Here is a 19,102-nt window from a genome sequence, read left to right as displayed (position 1 = left end):
AAAGGCATTTTTTTTGGCTTGTGAGTAATATTCCATTGCGTGTATATACCACATCTTTTTAATCCAGTCATCTACTTTTGGGCATTTGGGTTGTGTTGAATCCTCCATTTTTAAGTTGAGTATTGAGTATTAGGTTCAGTATCATTCCTTTCACAATTTTGAAACTATAATGTGATTGTACACTAAAGTCAGATTGCAGATTTCTAATCTGATTCTCTTTTCCTCATAGTCCTTTCCTTCTGAGGAATTGTACTTTTTTGGACTAAGAGCAATTACTAAAATGATATGTTTAGTCATGTTCTTGCCATTTTATCATTTCATTTTTCTGGAACTCTTGCCAAGTGAATATGGGCCTTTGTGACTTGATTCTCTGTCATTGGATTTTTATGTTTTGTCTTTGTCATCTTGTTGTGTTCTTAAATTTTTGTTCTTATTACTTTTTCATAGATGTAGTGGCCTTATCCTTTCTGAGTACACCACTTAGAATTTTCTGTTCTTTGATTTATTTCTATTGTCTACATTGTCAGTTCTATGTTCAGCTGAGTAGTTATTTCTACTGCTATTTGCCGTCCTTAATTAAAAGGTCACTTTTTACGTAAGGAAGAGTTTAATTTGATTAATATATTAATGGTTGGTATGGATTTTCTCACATTTGTATAAAACTTCTTTTCTCCAACAGCCTGTTACTTTAACTTAGGAAAGGGAACTTGTTAAGGGAGACTCTTTATAACAAAAGGATGGGAATGGGCAGGAAAATGAAGGCTCTTGGTCCATCATCACTCCCATCTCTTTGCCAAAGCACAAAGGAATTTACTGCCGATGGTGTTCTTCTCTCCTAGGTTATCTCCCACCCCCAACAACCACTTGGTTTTGGATGTGGATAAGGTTAGGCCTCCAGTTTTTTGACATTTGTTGTTTCTGAGCTGAGTCTATCATGAAATTACCCCTTCAGTTGTGTCGGGGGCTGGGTTGAATGAGACTCCCCTCACATTTTGTCAGCCTGATCAGCTTTACAGTGTTTCTCAAACTTCAGTGGATATCAGAATCATCAGAGGGTTTGTTAAAACCCTTATTGCAGGACCCTATCTCCAAAGGTTATAATTAAAGAGGATTGGGATGTTACCTGAGAATTTGCATTTCTTACAAGTTTCCAGGCGATGCTGATGAGGTTTGTCTGAGGGACCACAGTTTGAGAATATTAGGAACTTAGGAGGACTTTCTCAAAACCATTGGTATTCCCAATACCATTCTATATCTTGTATTCCTCTACTGTTGTAATTCTTCAGTTCTTTTTAAAATAGATCACTTCAAAGAATTTAGAATGTAAAGAGCAGTAGTCAGTAATTTTAATCTAGATTTAACTGAATGTAATCATTATATTCCTCAGTTTTTGCTTTGTTTTATGAAATTACCATTGGTCCCAGATTTATCAATAGATTCAACGTTACCTTAACCAGAAGTTAAATGGGATTCCTTCACAAATGTGTTAGGTTGGTTTTAAAGCTCATTCTGAAAGAATAAGAAGTTTTTCATTTGCTACACCAAATGTCAGAACACAATAGGAAACTAGAAAGTAAACAGTATGGTGCTTAGCTAAATCAGTATTCCAGACAGATTCAGATGTTTCCCTTCACTCCCATCCTTAATTTCCACCTCCTCCCTTAGCCTTGGAGCTTTTACATTATTGATGGCCACTGGTTCTTGAAAACTTTGTTTTCAAGTTGCCTGCTATGAAAATGTTCAGTAGTTGTTTGTATTGTTTTAACTTGCTTTACTACACATAATTAAAACTCCCTTTATTTTGTTGGAAATTGCTGTTTGATTCTTGGTATGGCTGAATAGTACTCCAGTTGTGGACACCTCTGCTTGAGCCAGTCATCTGTGGATGGACACATTTAGGCTGCTCCTATGTCTTAGCTATTATAAGTGGTTCTGTTGTGAACATCATGGGACAAACAGATTTTTGTGTTGGTGGTTTCTTTTCTTTGGGTAGATGTTTAAGAGTGGCATTACTATGCTTTACAATATTGTAGATTTTTTTAAAGATTTATTTATTCATACAGAACTGGGGTACAGGCCAGAGATGTGGTGGGTGAGAGGGTTCACCAGAGACAGAGTGGGGTACAGAACAGGCAGATCAACGAAGCACACTGCTGAGGGGAGCAGCGGGTAGGTCAGGAGAGGTCTGCCAGCACATCATGTGGATCTCCTCCGGGGGCAGGAGGGGATCGAACTCATGCGGAAGTGGCTTAAGCTTGTTAGTGCAGTGCTTTAACCCGCTGCGCCACCAGGGAGGGCCCAACAATATTGTAGATTTTTAAGATAAATCAAGATTGATGCCCAAATAGTTGTACCAGCTTACATCCCTATCAACAGTATAATTAAGGGTTCCTCTTTCTCCAAATTTTCTCCAAATTCTTGTTGAAGATCTTTTAAAAATCTTGTCCTTTTCACAGGTGTGAAATGATCTCATTGTGGTTTTAACCTCCATCTTGCTTATTAGAAATGATGAACATTTTTTTCATATATCCATTGGATAACCTCTCTGGTGAACAGTATGTTCATATATGCTGCCTATTTATTAATTGGATTTTTTTTGTTGTTGAATTGTGTTTTACATATATATGTGCATGTGTGTATGTTCTTAATCTTTTATCAGTTATACAGTGTGTGAGTATATTTTCCTATTCAGTAGATTGTCCTTCTAATCTTTTTTCTTTTGCTGTATAAAAGCATTTTAACTTGTTCCTCAGTTTTCTGAGTGTTCTTTTGTTTAAAATTGATGGGGTTCTCTTCTTTTTGTTTTTAAACTAAAATTTATAATCAAAGATTATAAATGTGTAAAAGTGTAGACAGTAACATGACGATACCTCACTTCCTAACCATAAAACAGCCTCAAAACTTTGTTAGTCCATGTCCAATCTTTTTTCATCCCCACCTCATTCATTCTTCCTCAACATTACCCCCCCACCTGTGATTTTGCTAGTGTTCATGTTCAGACTATGTATTGAGAAAGTATAACTAGAAGATAAAACTTTAAAATTTTTAAATTAATAATGCCTTAAGATTATCTGCCATCCAGTTAGACAAATTGTTTCTATGACTTTTTAAGATAGCAGGGTTAAGATCATTCTGTACGTCCCATTTTGTACCTTGTTTCGTGTCTCCAAATACTACATTGGAAACTATTTTTTAAAACATATTTAAAAGCTTAATGATTGTATTTGCTGTTAATGCTTTTTTTTTCCATTAGTAAGTCAGACATTTAATTTCTGAAAGAGACGACGAAAATGGCAGTGTTAGGTGGTGGGGAAGCTTATGGGGAAAGGGAGAAGGTTGAGGGGAAGCTCAAATGATGAGCAGGATAGGGCATTTTCCTTCTGATAATGTTTTAACCTGTCAGCACAGACTTCAAACCAGCATTTGAAGGTTCCTTATTTACGGCCTGCTCCACTAGGTTGAAATGCACTGGATGGTCACTGTGAGAGGAGAAACCACTTAACTAAGTTGGGGGTGGACCGAGTTTCAAAATGCAGCCTTGCTTCAAACCTATCACGTGAAAGCAAAGCTGGAGGCTTCTTGGGAATGGCATAGGGAATACATGATTGTTTCTTCCTCAAAATTGGTAGAGGAGAGAAATCAGTAAATGCTAATAAATGGCTTAATAAAGAAGACAGATGTTCAGAATGTACAGAGACTGGACTCTACATTGAAATTCTATTCCTTATAGTTACTGCCATAAGTGCCCAGCAGGGCACCAGTTATGGCTAATGTTTGGAATGCTTTGTGGGGCTTCTCATAAAGAGAGTGCCCATGTCTTCTATTGATCTGACCTAGTTAACTTGAATGAGTCTTTATACACCACAGGGAAAACAGTTCCTCAGGGCCTTTCCTAGATTGTATAGGTTTCTACAGTTCAGTTTCTGGCAGTCCTCATCTGGTTATTAGTGGAGAATGCCACCATTTCCTGGGTCAGTATTTTGCAATTTAGTGCCTGTTTGTTTTTCTGATTATGTTTTTAGTTAATTTTAAAAGCTAAGATCATGCTTTATTTGACTTTCACCAGCTCTCTACGAATATTTTTTTTGATAATTCAATCCAGGTTCCAACTATGACTCTTAGTTTAAGAAATGACAAAGGTAATATGCTCATTATAAAAATTTAAATAATCCGATAGTATATAAACTGTGCAGTTTGTGTCACCCTATCCCATTTTGTCATATTCCTCAGAGATAACATTGTTAGCACTTAATTGTGTATTTTTGGATTAAAAAATTGTATTTAAACATGTTCATATAAGTTTGTTTTTAAATAGAAAAATCAGTAAAAACAATGCTTTGCAAGTTTTTTCACTTGACAACTTGTCATGAATATGTATGTATTATATGATTTCTCTTTTTGAATCACTCCCCTATGGGGAAATTTGCTTACAATTTTTCTCTTAAAGTTAATGATACTACAGTGAACACTAATGAATTTACAGTGAAATACATTCTATGTATACTTGTATAACTTGTGAATATTCCTGTAGGAAAGTCAGGGTCAAAGGTCAAATGGTCTTTACAAGGCTACCCCAATAATTAGATTCTGATTAAAACTTTGTTTTTAAAATGTATCAGAACTGACATTAGGAAAAGGATAAGGAATGAATGCCCTTTCAATTACACACAAGAGCTCTGGTTCTCAAAGTGCACGTTTAGGGGTGCCAAGATTTTCCTAGGGTCTGTGAAATCAAAACTAGCTTCATGATTCTGGGACATAATTTACTTTTTCCTTTTGACTGTACAGTATAGTTTTCTAAAAAACTACATGAAACGTGTAATGGTCACCACTATGACAGCTAATGGAAATATGTGTGGCTGGTATTTTGTAGAATTTTCTAAGGGCGGGAGGTTAAAAGATATGTGAGCTTTTAGTGGCCAGCTCGGGCTGTCTGCAGTACTTTCACTCTATTTGGTGATTCATGCTGTCGTCGCAAAATGTTTACTTCAGTAAATTATTTTGAAATTTCAATGATTTGTAAAAAATTGTAAAACTGTGCTACTGATGTTACTATTTTTTTGTATCGGAAAACAGTTTTTTAAACAAATGTTAATATTTGTTGTTTTCAAGTGAGTTACTATGTTTAAATTTTCCTCTAGTTTTGAATGCTATAAGTATTAGTAGGTATAACTTACGTAAACCAAAGTTCTTGGTAGTTCTGAATTATTTCTGAGAGTATGAAAGTGCCCTGAAATCAGTATTTGGGAAACTGCTGTCCTGATGGAGCACGTCTAACTAACTACTGTTAACTGATACTTTCTATGTGTGGTTGATTAGGGACAACTCTGTGAAGCCAGATGTTAATTTGTATACTCTGGACAACCTGCAATGACTTTAGTTTAGTGGAATGATATTATTTGTTTCTACTAGAAAAGAAATTACCGTTATTTAGCCTGGTAGGACATTAACCACTTTAACATCGATTTTGTAGTCTTATTTCAGTGTTCTTTCTGCTCTCTTTGTCATTCTTTGATAATAAATAAGTCTTTTGATTTGAGATTACTCTTCTGTTTCCAGCTTTTTGAACATTATTCTTTGACAAGTACATGAGACTTTTTTCTTAGTTATATTGAAATTATATTGGAAATCTTTTTACTGGTTTTGCTATGTATAAAAAGTGCCACTGTATAAGAATTACCTTGTTTTTGTTTGTTTGTTTTTAAAGGTAAGCATTTCCTCAGAGTTTAGCTGGGGACTAAACTCTTCCTAGGTGACTAGGTAAAGGATGAGAGCCTGGAAGAAGAACCAGGCAGTATCAGGCCTCCTTCGCCATAGCCATAACCTGCATGGCCTTGGTTGGGGAGGTGTGCTTTGCTTGTTAGAGTACCTCTGACCTTGGAGTCAATCAGGTCAGTAAGTTCAGAGCAGTAGCAGAGATATCCCCAGTATTGGACTTTGCAAATGCAGTTTATATTTAGATGTCCTTGTTGAGGGATGAGAACACCTGAAAACAGCAAATAACAGTCTACATTTTGTTACTACTAGGTGAATGGCTTTTATTTTGCAATTCCCTGACACTACTAAGACTAAACTCCCTCCTTCCTCCCAGTTTTGCTTTGACATTGTATTCTGTGAATTGTTTTCTAGTTCTTTCATTATTTTCCTGTTGGTTGGTTACTTGCCTTTTTGATTTGTTGTGTATCTCAATTTGTTAAATAGCTCAGCCTTTTGCTGGTATTTTAACCTTTGGGGAACCTTGGATCTATTACTTTTTCTTTGATGATGATATTTGGACATGTGTCACCCCCAAATGTGTACATATTTTATTTACATTAGAATTTTTCTGTTTTATACACATATATATTTTTTCTAAAAAAAGTCCTAGTTTGTAGGACTAAAGCTTACTTAGACTTCTGTTGCTTTAATGCCTTTATTATTATAGCTAAATGATTTACCATGTTGATACTTCTAAGTATTGTGTTTTACAGTGGTTTTCTTTTTTTTTCCCCCCCTTGAAGATGATACCACATACTAGGAAACAACTTATCATCATGTGAAGTTACACTAGGTGAAGAAAAGCTACCTTTTTTTCCTTCTTCTCTTTTTCATTTTCTTATAACTACTGATATTGCTTCCTTGTTTTGGTGGTAGCAGTAGCCACTTCGTAAATTCTGATTTTACAACAGAGATTGCTTGCCCTATGCACCAAGTTGTTTGAAGATCACCAGTAATAGGAACTTTTTTGTTCTAGTCATCACTCAAATATTTGTCCCTCCTCACTGGCACAGTAGCCTTATAATCTTGAGGGAAGTAAGTCATATTGTGTCTTGCTCTTAAGAGCTGAGACATGTCAAGTTGCCTGTGGTAGACCAGCCAATATTATTTGCAGATGAGCTGTATAAAAATCCCAGGATATGGAAGAATTCTAAGTTGGGAAAATTGTTGAAAATGTTGCTTGAAAATCAATCTAGGATATCTGTTTTTTCAGTTCAGAGAGTTTCTGGTTTTTGTTTTTAGACATAATATTATCTCATTCCTGTCATATTTATTTGTTTGTTTAAAACAATGTGGAATCATAATGATATAAAATCTATTTCCTGGCAGAAGCAGGAAAAAGAAAGTGTTCTTAATTGGTTCATATTTGTATTACAAGGTTGGTTGCTTTTCCTTTAGATATTTTGAAACTTGAGGCCATTTCAAGAACATGCTTTTAGACCACAATTAAAACAACAAGGGGAAATATGGCAAGAATTTATTAGCTCCTATACAGTTGTTGGTGGGTGATGGGAGACTGCCAATTTCTTCTTTTGGTGTGAGCATTAACTGATGGACCTTTGTCCCAATGGAGAGTTTGATTGGAAAGAAGATCATATTTGCTGACTAGGAGGCTTGGTAGTTATTAGCTTAGGAGTTGTGTAGAGCTGAGGTAAATGCCTGTTGATGGTCTTGTTTTTACTGTGATCTGGGCAGGCTACCTTCTCTTACTTTGTTCCAGTTGTGGAGTCCCAGCCATGGTTTCTTCCATGCTTTCTCATGCCAAGATGCCTTTGCTCCATGCCTAGAAACTCTTCCCTTTCCCCTAATGCCTTCTTATTGCTTGTTTAGACTTGAACCTCTATTCGCCACTTGTTCAAGAAAGCCTTTCCCGCTCTCCCTAAATTGGTTAGATCTCTTTTTTGTACATTCAGCACCTTGTACCCACTCTTTTCAGCATTTTTGCAGTGGCAGTTCTATATCTCTGTGTGGTGATCTGATTTATCTCTCCACTAGATTGTAAGTTCTGGGGCTTACAGGGTAAAAAAGCTTACCTGTGTGTTTCCTCTCTTGATCCAACCACAAACACTCTGCATGGCACATAGCAGCTGTACTTAGTGGGCCTCATTATATAGACAGAGTGGCAAGAACAGGACAGGCATCCCAAAATTAGCTGCTTCCTGCCTGTGAGTTTCTAGAAGACACTATTATTATAACAAAGTCCTTGTTTTACACAGTTGTGTCTTAATTGGTTTCTGTTATTTGCTTGAGTCCAGACAGGACAATAGCTATTGGTTGAGTGCTTCGTATATATATCAGTCCTCAGCTATGACCTCACATTTGACTTTGATATAGGAGGTTAAGAATCTTAGTATGCTAATATCTAGGGCATTGCTTTTTCCCAAGGATATAAAAACCAATGTGTATTGTAAAAATAATGATCTTTAAACAGAAGATGTATTTCCTTACATATCAAGGAAAAAGAGTAGAAAGTAATTTTTTCCTCAGCTAGATCTTTAAGGTGGACTCTGGTGTTGGAATTAGATGATGCAAAGGAAGGATAAAATAATTTCCAACTCGGAATTAGATGATGCAAAGGAAGGATAAAATAATTTCCAACTCGGAAAAGATCATGCTTAGTGAGATAAGCCAGAAAGAGAAAGGAAAATACCGGATGGTTTCACTCATAGCAGGAGTATAATGGACCAGGCAAGAAAATAACAAAAATAATGGACAACCATATACCAGAGACATTCTGTGGGGGTGGAGTGGGGAATGGGATCAAAAACGGGGGGTGGGGGGGGGAGAAGGGAGGGAAATGCACGGGACTATGGTGGTGGCACAGGGGTGATTTGGTGATGGGAAACCCGCAGGGATTACAATTGAGATGGAAAAAAAAAATGTGCAAAATGATGTAAAAATAAACTTTTTTTTTTTTAAAGATTTATTTATTTATTCATACAGAACTGGGGTACAGGTCAGAGATGCGGAGGGTGAGAGGCTTCACCAGAGACAGAGCGGGAAGCAGAACAGGCAGATCGATGAAGTACACTGCTGAGGGGAGCAGCGGGCGGGTCAGGAAAGGTCTGCCACGCCATGTGGTCACCTCCGGGGCAGGCGGGGATCGAACTCGTGCGGAAGTGGCTTTAGTTTCTCAGTGCAGTACTTTAACCCGCTGCGCCACCAGGGAGGGCCCAAAATAAACTTTTTAATAAAAAAAAATAAGTACTTATCCCACTGCCAAAAAAAATAATAATAATAATTTCCAACTCTTTGCAAATATTACTTTCCTCTCTATAGAGTCCAGTCTTAACAGTGAATAACACTCACATTTTAGAGACAGGATGGTGTCGTTACACCAGAATAAGATTGTCTGTCTGTCTATCTACCTATCTAATCTCCAAATCACATCTATGTCAATGAGAAATGAGATTAATGTTCTGATTTAGAAAAATCTAAGATCAGAGAAACATAATGGTACTAAATAAGACTCACCCAAATAAATACAACTCCAATTTAGACTTTTGACCCAAAGAGTTAACTTTCCTAGGTTCTGGATAGTTAAATTGCTGATGTGGAAACATAAGAAATTCAATGATCCAATTAGTCATCCTTGCTGTAAGTCCATGCTTATATGCCAGCTTCAGATGAATACTGGGAGACAGTTCTCCTAGTATCTCTCTTAATATCCTGAACTATCATTTTGCTACATAAGCTTGAAAAGAGATAATGTCTCTCTGCAGCATAGGGGTGGCTTGCCTTTATACAGTTTTCCCTTCCAATATTTCACCCCATTGCATTTGCACCTGTCACATAGTTCTCTTCATGGTGCCGTGTGGGCATTGGAGTTTGAGAATCCACTGCAAATGCTGACCATTCTGGCCATGAGTATTGCCATGAATAGAAAGCTCTTTGTGATCCAGGGATTTCATGTCCTCCAGAATCCATGAAACCATGGCAGGCTAATTCGTGTTTGTGTTGGCTCAGATGTCTCTTTCTTCACAACACTGACATGAGGGACAGATTTGCTTTTACTTGCTGACATAGTCAATACTGACTCTACCAATTGGGGATTAGTCCTTGACCTTGGAACACGAATCAATACAGACAACGGTCTTCTGGATGCAAGCGACCGACACCTGTGTTCTTAAAGAACTGGTAACATGAAACCAGACGGAAAGATTTCCTCTACTGGACATTAACAGTCTGTCCAATCAGAAGACAGAAACCACAACAGGTATTTTTACAGAAGACTTAATGTGAAGAATTGTCAGCCAGGTTTTAGGGAAAAGCAAAGAGGGGACACAGGTAAGAAACAGCTATCTCAGAACAGAGAGAGCAGGTGGTGATAACGGCTGGTTCTGGAAGTGGTGGAAGCAAGTGATGCTCTTGGAATCAGATGCTGCTGCAGGAATGAAATGATGTGTGGTCATGCCTACACTCCTGCAAACAGGAAGTGAACAGCTTCCTAGTCTTCTCATGTCCCTGTCGGCAAAGTCAGCCAGGGGATTAACTGGCTAAAGGGAGCAGACTACAGAGTTCCAGCCCCAGCTTCACAGCGCAGCATAGAAATAATCAACTCAAGATTTTTAAAAGAGAGGTTAGAAAGTGGAAAGGAGGAAGGATTCAAGGGGCAAGTCTGAGGAGTATCCAGTATTCACTGGGACTTAGTATCTCACTTTTTATCAGGGAAGGAAATAGGCATAGGGAGCTGACATGGAAAGCCTACTTATCACAGGTTCCCCTCCTATTACAAAGTAGAATGTTGCTGTTTGGTGTGATTTGTAGGACATTATTTAGTTCTGGGAACACTATTGCCATTAATTTACATGCAAAGATTATTTTTTTAATATAATGTTTATTTTTACATCATTCTGTGCATTTTTCCATCTCAGTTGCAATCCCCTTGGGCTTCCCATCACCACGTCACCCATGTGCTATCACCACAGTCCAGTGCATTTCCCTTCCCCACTGTTTTTGATCCCATTCCCCACTCCACTCCTACAAAATGTCTCAGGTATATAGCTATTCATCATTATCATTATTTTCTCTCCTGTTCCGTTATATTCCTGTTATGAGAGAAACCATCCAGTATTTTTCCTTTTCTTTCTGGCTTATTTCACTAAGCATGATCTTTCCCAGCTCCATCCATGTTGCTGCAAAAGACATGTGTTTATGTGTTTTTTTTTTTGTTTTTGTTTTTGTTTTTTTTTTGCTGAGTAATATTCCATTGTGTATATGTACCACATCTTTTTCATCCATTCATCCATTTTTGGGCATTTGGGCTGTTTCCATGTCTTTCCAGTTGTGAATAAAGCAGCAATAAGCATGGGGATGCAGATATCTTTTTGAATCAGTGTTTTTGTGTCTTTTGGGTAGATACATAGGAGTGGGATTGCTGGGTCATATGGAAGCTCCAAGTTTAGCAGTTTGAGGAAATGCCAGTTTGATGGAAAGATTTTTGAATATTCCCAGAGGCTCTAAAAAAATTTTGTATGAACTAGGTAGATAGGCTCATTGGTTACTTAATTCAGTCATTTATAATTGTATGAGCTTGTGGTAGAGTTTGTACACATTTGCATGTCTGTCCCACCCTGAAGATAACTTTTAAGAGACAGAACAGAACAACCCAGATGTTTGATATTATGTCACAATTTGTGGCCCACATGATTTCATTGTATATATTAGCTGATTTATAAGCCTTAAGGCATGCTGCAAATAAAAAGTGGTATTTATTATTTGTATCTTTTCTAGTCCTCTGAGTTCCAAGGAAGTGATGGTTTTTCTGCCCAAGGGAGGATATCAGAAAATATAAAAAAAATAGAGTAGTAAAGTTCAGAAGTTATGAAATTAATATTTACTGTTCATAATTAGTAGTTTTCCTGAAATTGTTTTTGAAGCCGGAATTTGGACCCAGATAAAATGGACAGATATCTCAAGAGCACTAGTCTGTACATTGCTGTTTGAAAATAGCAGTGACTGACTCAAAGTCTTCTATCAGAATTTTTTTTCAAAATCCATTTATTTTAATGGACTCGGATTTATTTACAGTCTGGTAACAACTGGACATAAGCTTATGCCATATTGGGCTTTCACCATGGAAAATTGTAAGGTCTGGGGTGTTTCAGGAATTGATCTAGGTACTGAACAGTGTCATTATGGGATGACTTTATACTTACCCTGCTTATGTATGTGGAAGGTCTGTTTCATCCTAATTATCCTAATTATTACCATGTGACTTTTAGTTTAATCGTTACCATAAGTGAAAATTTAATAAGTATCTAGGTAAAAAATGTGTATATAATAACTTTACTACTCTTCAAACAGATCTGGGAAACTCTTTACAAACCTAGCAGATGTACACATTTCTGAAATAGCTTTACAAAATCTCTAAATTTAAAATAGAAATGGGCCTGGGGGGGGGGAGGGAATACCACCGTGGTTAAACAGGTTGCCTGCAACTCTTCTGACTGGTGACAAGATTGTTCTCCATCTTCCTCAGGCATAGTCTGGGTCATCAATCACCATTTACTAAACATCACTCTGCATGTGGCACTATCCCAGGCCCTTGCTGTGTTGAGGAACAGATAGTCACTGCTATTGACGTTCAACCCATATGATAAGTATTCATACTTGTAAATAAGAAAATGATAGAGAAATAATGCAGAAAAAGAAGGAAAAACATTTAGGAAGTTGGTTTCAAAGTGGGTTTGAGTGTTAAAAACTCTTGCTCAAATAGACAGGGTAGGAGGAATATCTCAGAAAGAACAAAGAAGAATCAGCTGTGTTGGACCTTACATGAGGGGCCTAGAAGAAGCTGTGTTTTGGGATGAAATAGAGGCCCATTCTCTTGGGAATGAGAGAGAGTATATAGACTATATAGAAATGTAAAACTCTTGACTCACAGCCTGCAGCAGCCTGCCCAGGGAACCAAACCACAATCTACTACAAACCACCCAGAAAACCGGCCTTCTCTAAGTAGCTTGTAGGAAGTTAGTTTGTTATCTCCAGTGACAGTCCAAAAGCTAACTAATCCATTCTGTAATAACCAGCCCCAAATGGGTTAGAACTTGGTTTATAACTGACAGCTTCCCTATTTATCACTTTTTCCAACTAAGGACCAGAGAATGCCAACTATGTACCTCTGACCAATTACATAGGATGCTCCCCTTCTAATTAGCCAATCTATTGGTTCTCCATGCCAGTAATCTTGTAGTTGGAACTTTGACTAAAATTCTCAGGGAAGGTTGGAGGGTTGTGGGAAGTGACATTGTCAGATTTGTATAGAACAGATCTCTCTAAAAATAACAATAGAAAAGGATATTTCTGGCTGCAATGCTGAGAATAGGCTGTGGGGTACAGTGGGAGCATAAGTGAGACTATTTCAGTAATCAAGTGAGACATGGTGGTTTGGACTAGAAGAATGGGGAAAAGTGATAAAATTCTGTGTATGTCTTCATGATGGAGCCAGTATTATTTTCTGAGGGTTTAGAAGTAGAATAAGAGAGATTGAATGGAATCAAGGATGATCCCAGGATTTTTGGCTGGAGCAGCGGGAGAATGGACTAACCATTAACAGAAATGGGGAAGACAGCAGGTGGGCCTGGTTTTAGGGGAATACTGGTGGTGGGTTTTCAAGAGTTCAGTTTTAACATAATAAGCTTGAAATGTTTATTAGTCATCTATGTGCAGGTGTCAAGTAGACTGTAGCTTCAGAAGAACAATGGTCTTATATGTCTCATGAGTCTTCATGCTTCATTTGTTGAATACATGAATCAAACACTGAACAATGAAGGCCTTTCTGAGTAGAGGTCAGGGGAAAAGATTATGAGACGTTCAACCTGAGACTGAAGTGAGGGAAGATGTTAACATATTTTTGGACAATCATGATGGAGATGATATGTCTGAAATAGGTGAATGACGAGGAAGAAGAGATCAAGGGTGTTTTGTCTGTGTCAGTGTCAGCATCTATGACCTTAAATTATGAAATGTTTATTTTCCTTCATGTAAGAAGTTTATCAGAACATCTTCACTGTCCCCTAAAGATGTGACAAGGCCTCAGAGTGTAAGGTGTGGTTGCTGAAGGCATTTTCATTATCAAGGATAGGACAGTCCCCTCTTTTATGCAATATATATATAATATATATATATATATATATATATATATATAACAGTAGAAGTAGCCTGATATTCAGATTCCAGACAAAATGCCTGAATATGAATCCTGCTCCCACTATTTACAAATTGTAGGACTTTTAGCAAGTTTATTACTTCTCTGTATTTCAGTTTTCTAATATGTCAAATGGGAATACTGTTAGTAGCTACCTCTTGAGGTCATTTTGAGAATTAAATTGTTACTGTGTTAAAGTATTTAAAATTGGCACATAGTGAATTTCATATATGATAGTAATTATTTTTATCCCAAGCACCATCAAATATATATGGAGTACAATGATGAATATTGAATTTGACATAATACTTGGCTATGGATCTAATGATGCTAATTGAGAAAGATTATCTCCTATGAAAAGAAGAAAATGAATTTAGAAAGATCACTCAATTCACTGCTATTAGGCAGTTTTAGCCTCCCACACATGGTTCAACTTGATTTCCACCTGGCACCTAAGACAAAACCCACATATACTCAGAGGGTTGTAATTTCAATGACTGGGCAACTACAACAGAGAATAGAAGATTATAGTTCTGGGCACGCTGTCTAGATGCCAGGCATGGAGTAACTGGACAGCTCTGGACTAGGGCTCGCCAGATAAATGAGAAAAGTTTATCTTTGTCCCAAGATAAGACCTCGTAGGAAAAGACAGGGTGGGTGTGAGCATAGTCTGCCAAAGCTCTCTTTACTTGGTCAGAGCAAGTGAAGGGGAGGGAAAGAGTGTGTGAGGTGGGGGGGGATTTAGGAAAAGGAGATGAGGCTCCTGTTCTAGGTTGCCTTGCTCAGAGGCTGCAATTATGACCCAACAAGACTCTCAGTGACTTGATTTGGTCACTTAACTGGCAGGTGGAAACTAAGGCCCTTCTTTGAAATCAACTCATTGATTACTGAGTGAATGAATGATTGGATGAGGTGAGCAGTCATTCAAACATGTGCTCAGAGTTACTGTTGACTCTGGAAAGATTATGTGCTGTGGAAATCTTTTTACCTGCTGCGGAATAAAATCTCCTGGTAATTTGTTGATTTAAGGAGAAACGTAACTTTTATAACAAACATATTTTAGGAGATTGATTTATTCAATGATTCTATCTGTATGCCAGGCACTGTGCTAGAAGCTGGGGAGAGACTGGAATGAGACCCTAGCAGCTTAGTCTGCTACCCAGAGGGAAGCAAGGAGTTTCACACAGCCCAATGCCTGATGGAGTAGGCGTACAGAATAAGAACCTAGCCCAGTTTGGGGAGTTCAAGGGTATTTGCCCTGAGTCATAGGATGAGTAGGAGTTGCCAGATTTAGGGTAGAGGTGAAGGGCAGAGTTACATAATTTAAACAAGCCCCGAGGAAACCCTGTCATGCCGGTGGCCTCCTGAGCTCAGACTCAATTTTAGAAACTGAACCTAGTGTTAGGCCATAAAGATTAACTTTCCCCAACTGGTCAGCAAGGGGCAGGTGCTATTACCCAAAAGAGCTTTGAGATTAACTTTGTGCAGTAGGTTGGATCTGAGCTGGCCACAGCCCCAAACATATTGTATCCCTCTCCTTTGGAGTGGAATTTAATTGGTGTTTATTTTCGATGCCTTTATAAAGGATAACTGCTAGGCCCACTGAAATGGAAACCATTCGAACTCTAAATGACTGGCAGGCAGGAACCTGAATCTCACCCATCACTTTGGCTAATGTCGAAGCTGGGCAAGTACAATATGTTTGGGGCTTTTTTCCAGTATCAAATTGTGATGGAATGGGAGAACTGCCCAGTCAGAAGCAGCTTAGATCCATGGGAACAGGAATAGCTGTTCCTTATGTCAACAAGGAGACTTTTTTTTTTTTTTTTGAGTGTGGAACTAAAGAAATGCAGTTCACTTACTGGCCTGGCTAAACTTCAAAATTTTGTGTTTTCTTCCCCTCCTCCCAGGAACATTTTGTTCATGCTGGTGGTTAAAAGGTGGCGGCTTTCACAAGAAGTACAGCAGGAAGTATTTAAATTAGATAAAAGGAAGGACTCCTTGGCAGAATGATTAAGTACAGGATTGGTTTTCCAGGAGGGTCATGGAATCTGATTTTTTTTCATGGGCTTTCCTATGAAGTAGCTTAAATAATAAGGGTAGCAAGGTATAAAGTCAATGTTACCATTTTTTCCCAAGGTCTGTGATTTAGGATTCAGAGAAAATGGAGTGACTTGTGAAGAGCAAAGCAATCAGGACAGGATAGAAACAAGGACAAGGAGGGTGAGGCAAGTGGGGGTGATTGAGAATGTGCTAGTCTTTGATTAAGGATATGTGAGGGTGATATTAGCAGGTAAGTTTGTGGCAACCCTGGGAAGCCTAGCCACGAAATTTAAGTTTTACTCAAGAAGGAACCAGAAGCCATTTTTTCCAGGTGTTTGAACAGGAAAGGGAAAGGATGCTTCCAAGTGTCTTAGACATTGAAGTAAACTTAGTCGAGAGGTATAGTATTTTTCAAGCACAAGTAACATCAGAATCATTGGGGGAGGAGTGTGAGTGCCTGTTAAATGCAGATTGCCTGGCCTTATTCTTCAAGTTCTCATTTGGAAGTGCCTGAAAGGTTGGGAATCAGTACACACTGGGAAATCAATCACTGCTAAAGCCCCCCCCCACCCCAAATTGTCCAAGAATCCCCGGCAAAGAGTTTCTCTTCCCACGTCTGTGTTCATTGTAGTCCCACAGAGAACCACAGAAAGTCCACCCTAAAACATACTCAGGCCCACAATTAAGGAAGCCAACTGTGGGCAGTATCAGTTAAGTAGGAATCTTCTGTGCTTCTTAATCTTGTCCTACCCACTTCCAATCTTGGAGAGCCTTGGAACCTTGCCAAAGAAAGAAAGGCCAAAGGAAAAAATGAGAAGTGGATCACACCTCTTTCCTGGCCAGGACTGTGCTAGTACATGTCTAGCCAGCACACCACAAAGTTTCAACCGGTAAGCCCAGGTAAAAAGCCCTGCCTGACAGCATTTGGCCATTTCTGTAGTGTCACAGAACAAAGAGGTGGGCAGAGAAGCCCACTACTGGATCATGGGAGCCAGTCAGAGCCTAGCTCATCACTGTTTCTAGCCTACAATCATGCCCAGGAAGGGATGGTGCCGGAGAAAAATTTCTAAATGAAGATTGAGTTGTTGAATGTAGGTGTATTTTCCTACATTGTGTTTAATTATTTAAAATGACCACAGGGCATTCTGTTCCTACTCAAGCTTGATCCCCTAGCAAGGGAAAACTGAATAAATTATAGGCTGGAGATTTTAAGGCACCAAAGTAAAGTGGTATTTTGTTTCTACACAAAAGATGGTGCCTGGAATGTATGCGTTACAACAGGGAATTTTCATCTTTAAAACTGGTAAGATGCTTCCTTAAAAAAAAAAAAAATCAGCTGAAAATACTGAACTGAAAGGTCCATATGAAACCTTGTCTCCAAACTGAGAACCACAGACATAAGGTATTCTATAGCTGATGAGATTTGTTTTGGAGAGTTACCCTTAGAGAGTTACCTAAAGCCCAAATGAAAGCAACTGTCTCGCTGCTTAATCAATAGATGAAAACTGTTCAAAGATGCAGGTCAGGTCTCCTCACAGGGCCACTGTGAGAATTATTAAATGAGCAGACATAGCTGAAAGTGTCCAACACACATATGTTTGCCGTCAGTGGTTCTAGTTTTTCTTGAACTTCAGTAAATTTCAATGCTGCATTATACTCACTCCCTGTGAGGAAGCTTCCTTCGTGCTAATAAATGCAAGACAGAATAGTTTTTATTTAGGGCTCCCCTCCCCACACACCCCTTGCTGATGAATGTCACAATTGAAGCTTTACAGAACCTCAGTTAGTTAGAGGGAGAGCCAGGACCTTCTAGGTCCCGTTGGCAGGTTGGCAGTGAGGAGGGAGCTGATTCAGCTTTGAAATGGGCTCCAAAGTGTCCGCTGTTAATAAAAACTTCTTCTGTGTAGTTTCAGCCACAACGAGGACACCAGAACTAGAGCTCTTCCACACTGGCAGTCCGAATAACTGAGTCTTTGTACTTTCCTAATCCAAACAGTAGATCGCTAACGCAGAAAGTGAAATACTGCTTCACATCGAGAAGGGGTTCGGAAACCACAAGGAATTTCCATCAGCTGGAACGCTTGCACTGAGGGACTTTCTCCGGTTTTATAGGCTCCTTTTACAAACCACCAGTGCCTACTTCCAGCGACACAAATCCTGCCCTCGGACGTTCAGTCAACAGACTCTGGGGATGGTCCAGGCTTCCCGGCAGCCCTCGCTCCTATTTCTTCTGTGGAAAGATCAACTTTTCTGAGGCAGGAGAGGGGCCCAAGCCCTGAACGGCGCGGGGAGGAGACGCGCGGAAAGGCGAGGGCCGAGCGCGCCTCACAAGTGCGTGGCACGCGCAGGAGGGCTCGGTGGCCCCACGCGGCTGGGGTGCTGGGAGGGGCAGTTCGGCGGCTGGAAGCGCCCGCCGCCTGCAGTCGGGAAAGCGTCGCCAACTTCATTTTGGCCTCGCCCATAGCGGTTTTACGACTCCCCCGAGGCACTTGCTTCTTAACGGGTCTAACGTTCAAACACCAGTCTCTTTGTACTCTGCAGGATCGCTTGTGAGGGACTCTGCACTGGACTCATCCGGCTAGATTCTACAGCGGTACATACGTGGCATCTAGAGCCAGGAGACTAGATGAGATGACAAAAGACGCGAGGGCAGAGAGAAGTGAGATTTAGGGTTCCACACAAATAGGAACGGTTACAGAGCGGGCCGGAAGGGGTTAACGCGCGCCGGAGCTCCGCAGGCGCAGAGGCGCGTTTGGCGCCAGCCGCCAGCAAGAGTAGACAGCGGAAGTCAACTGAGCAAACTCAATTTGTCTAAGCTTGCTGACGCTCTCGTCGTCTCCCACATGGTCTAGCGGTTAGGATTCCTGGTTTTCACCCAGGCGGCCCGGGTTCGACTCCCGGTGTGGGAACGCCAGTGTTTTTACTGAAGTGAATCTCATTTAGGCTTTCCTCAACAAGGGACAAGTGGTCATTTTAACAAAACGCAGTAATACCATTTCAGAGCAGCCGACAGAAACTGGGGCTAAAAGGAGTCTGGATCTACCCAGGAGCAAGTAAGTGTGAGCAGAAAGTCTACCCAGACCAGGTGGCAAGAACCGGAGGAAAGGAAATAACTCTCCACGGTGTGAAGTTAGCTTTTGAAATAAAGGATTA

General features: G+C 39.4%; 1 non-coding gene across 1 annotated transcript; it reads left to right on the top strand.

Annotated features, from left to right (window-relative positions):
* The first annotated feature begins 18,786 nt into the window (after window positions 1–18,786).
* On the top strand, window positions 18,787–18,858 carry TRNAE-UUC. The gene has a single exon. It is a non-coding gene; the product is annotated as a tRNA-Glu (tRNA).
* The last annotated feature ends 244 nt before the right edge of the window (window positions 18,859–19,102 follow it).

This window comes from Condylura cristata, unplaced genomic scaffold (genome assembly GCF_000260355.1).
Source record: "Condylura cristata isolate star-nosed mole 26May11 unplaced genomic scaffold, ConCri1.0 scaffold00010, whole genome shotgun sequence".
NCBI lineage: Eukaryota > Metazoa > Chordata > Mammalia > Eulipotyphla > Talpidae > Condylura > Condylura cristata.
This window is presented reverse-complemented; position numbering and strand designations above follow the sequence as displayed.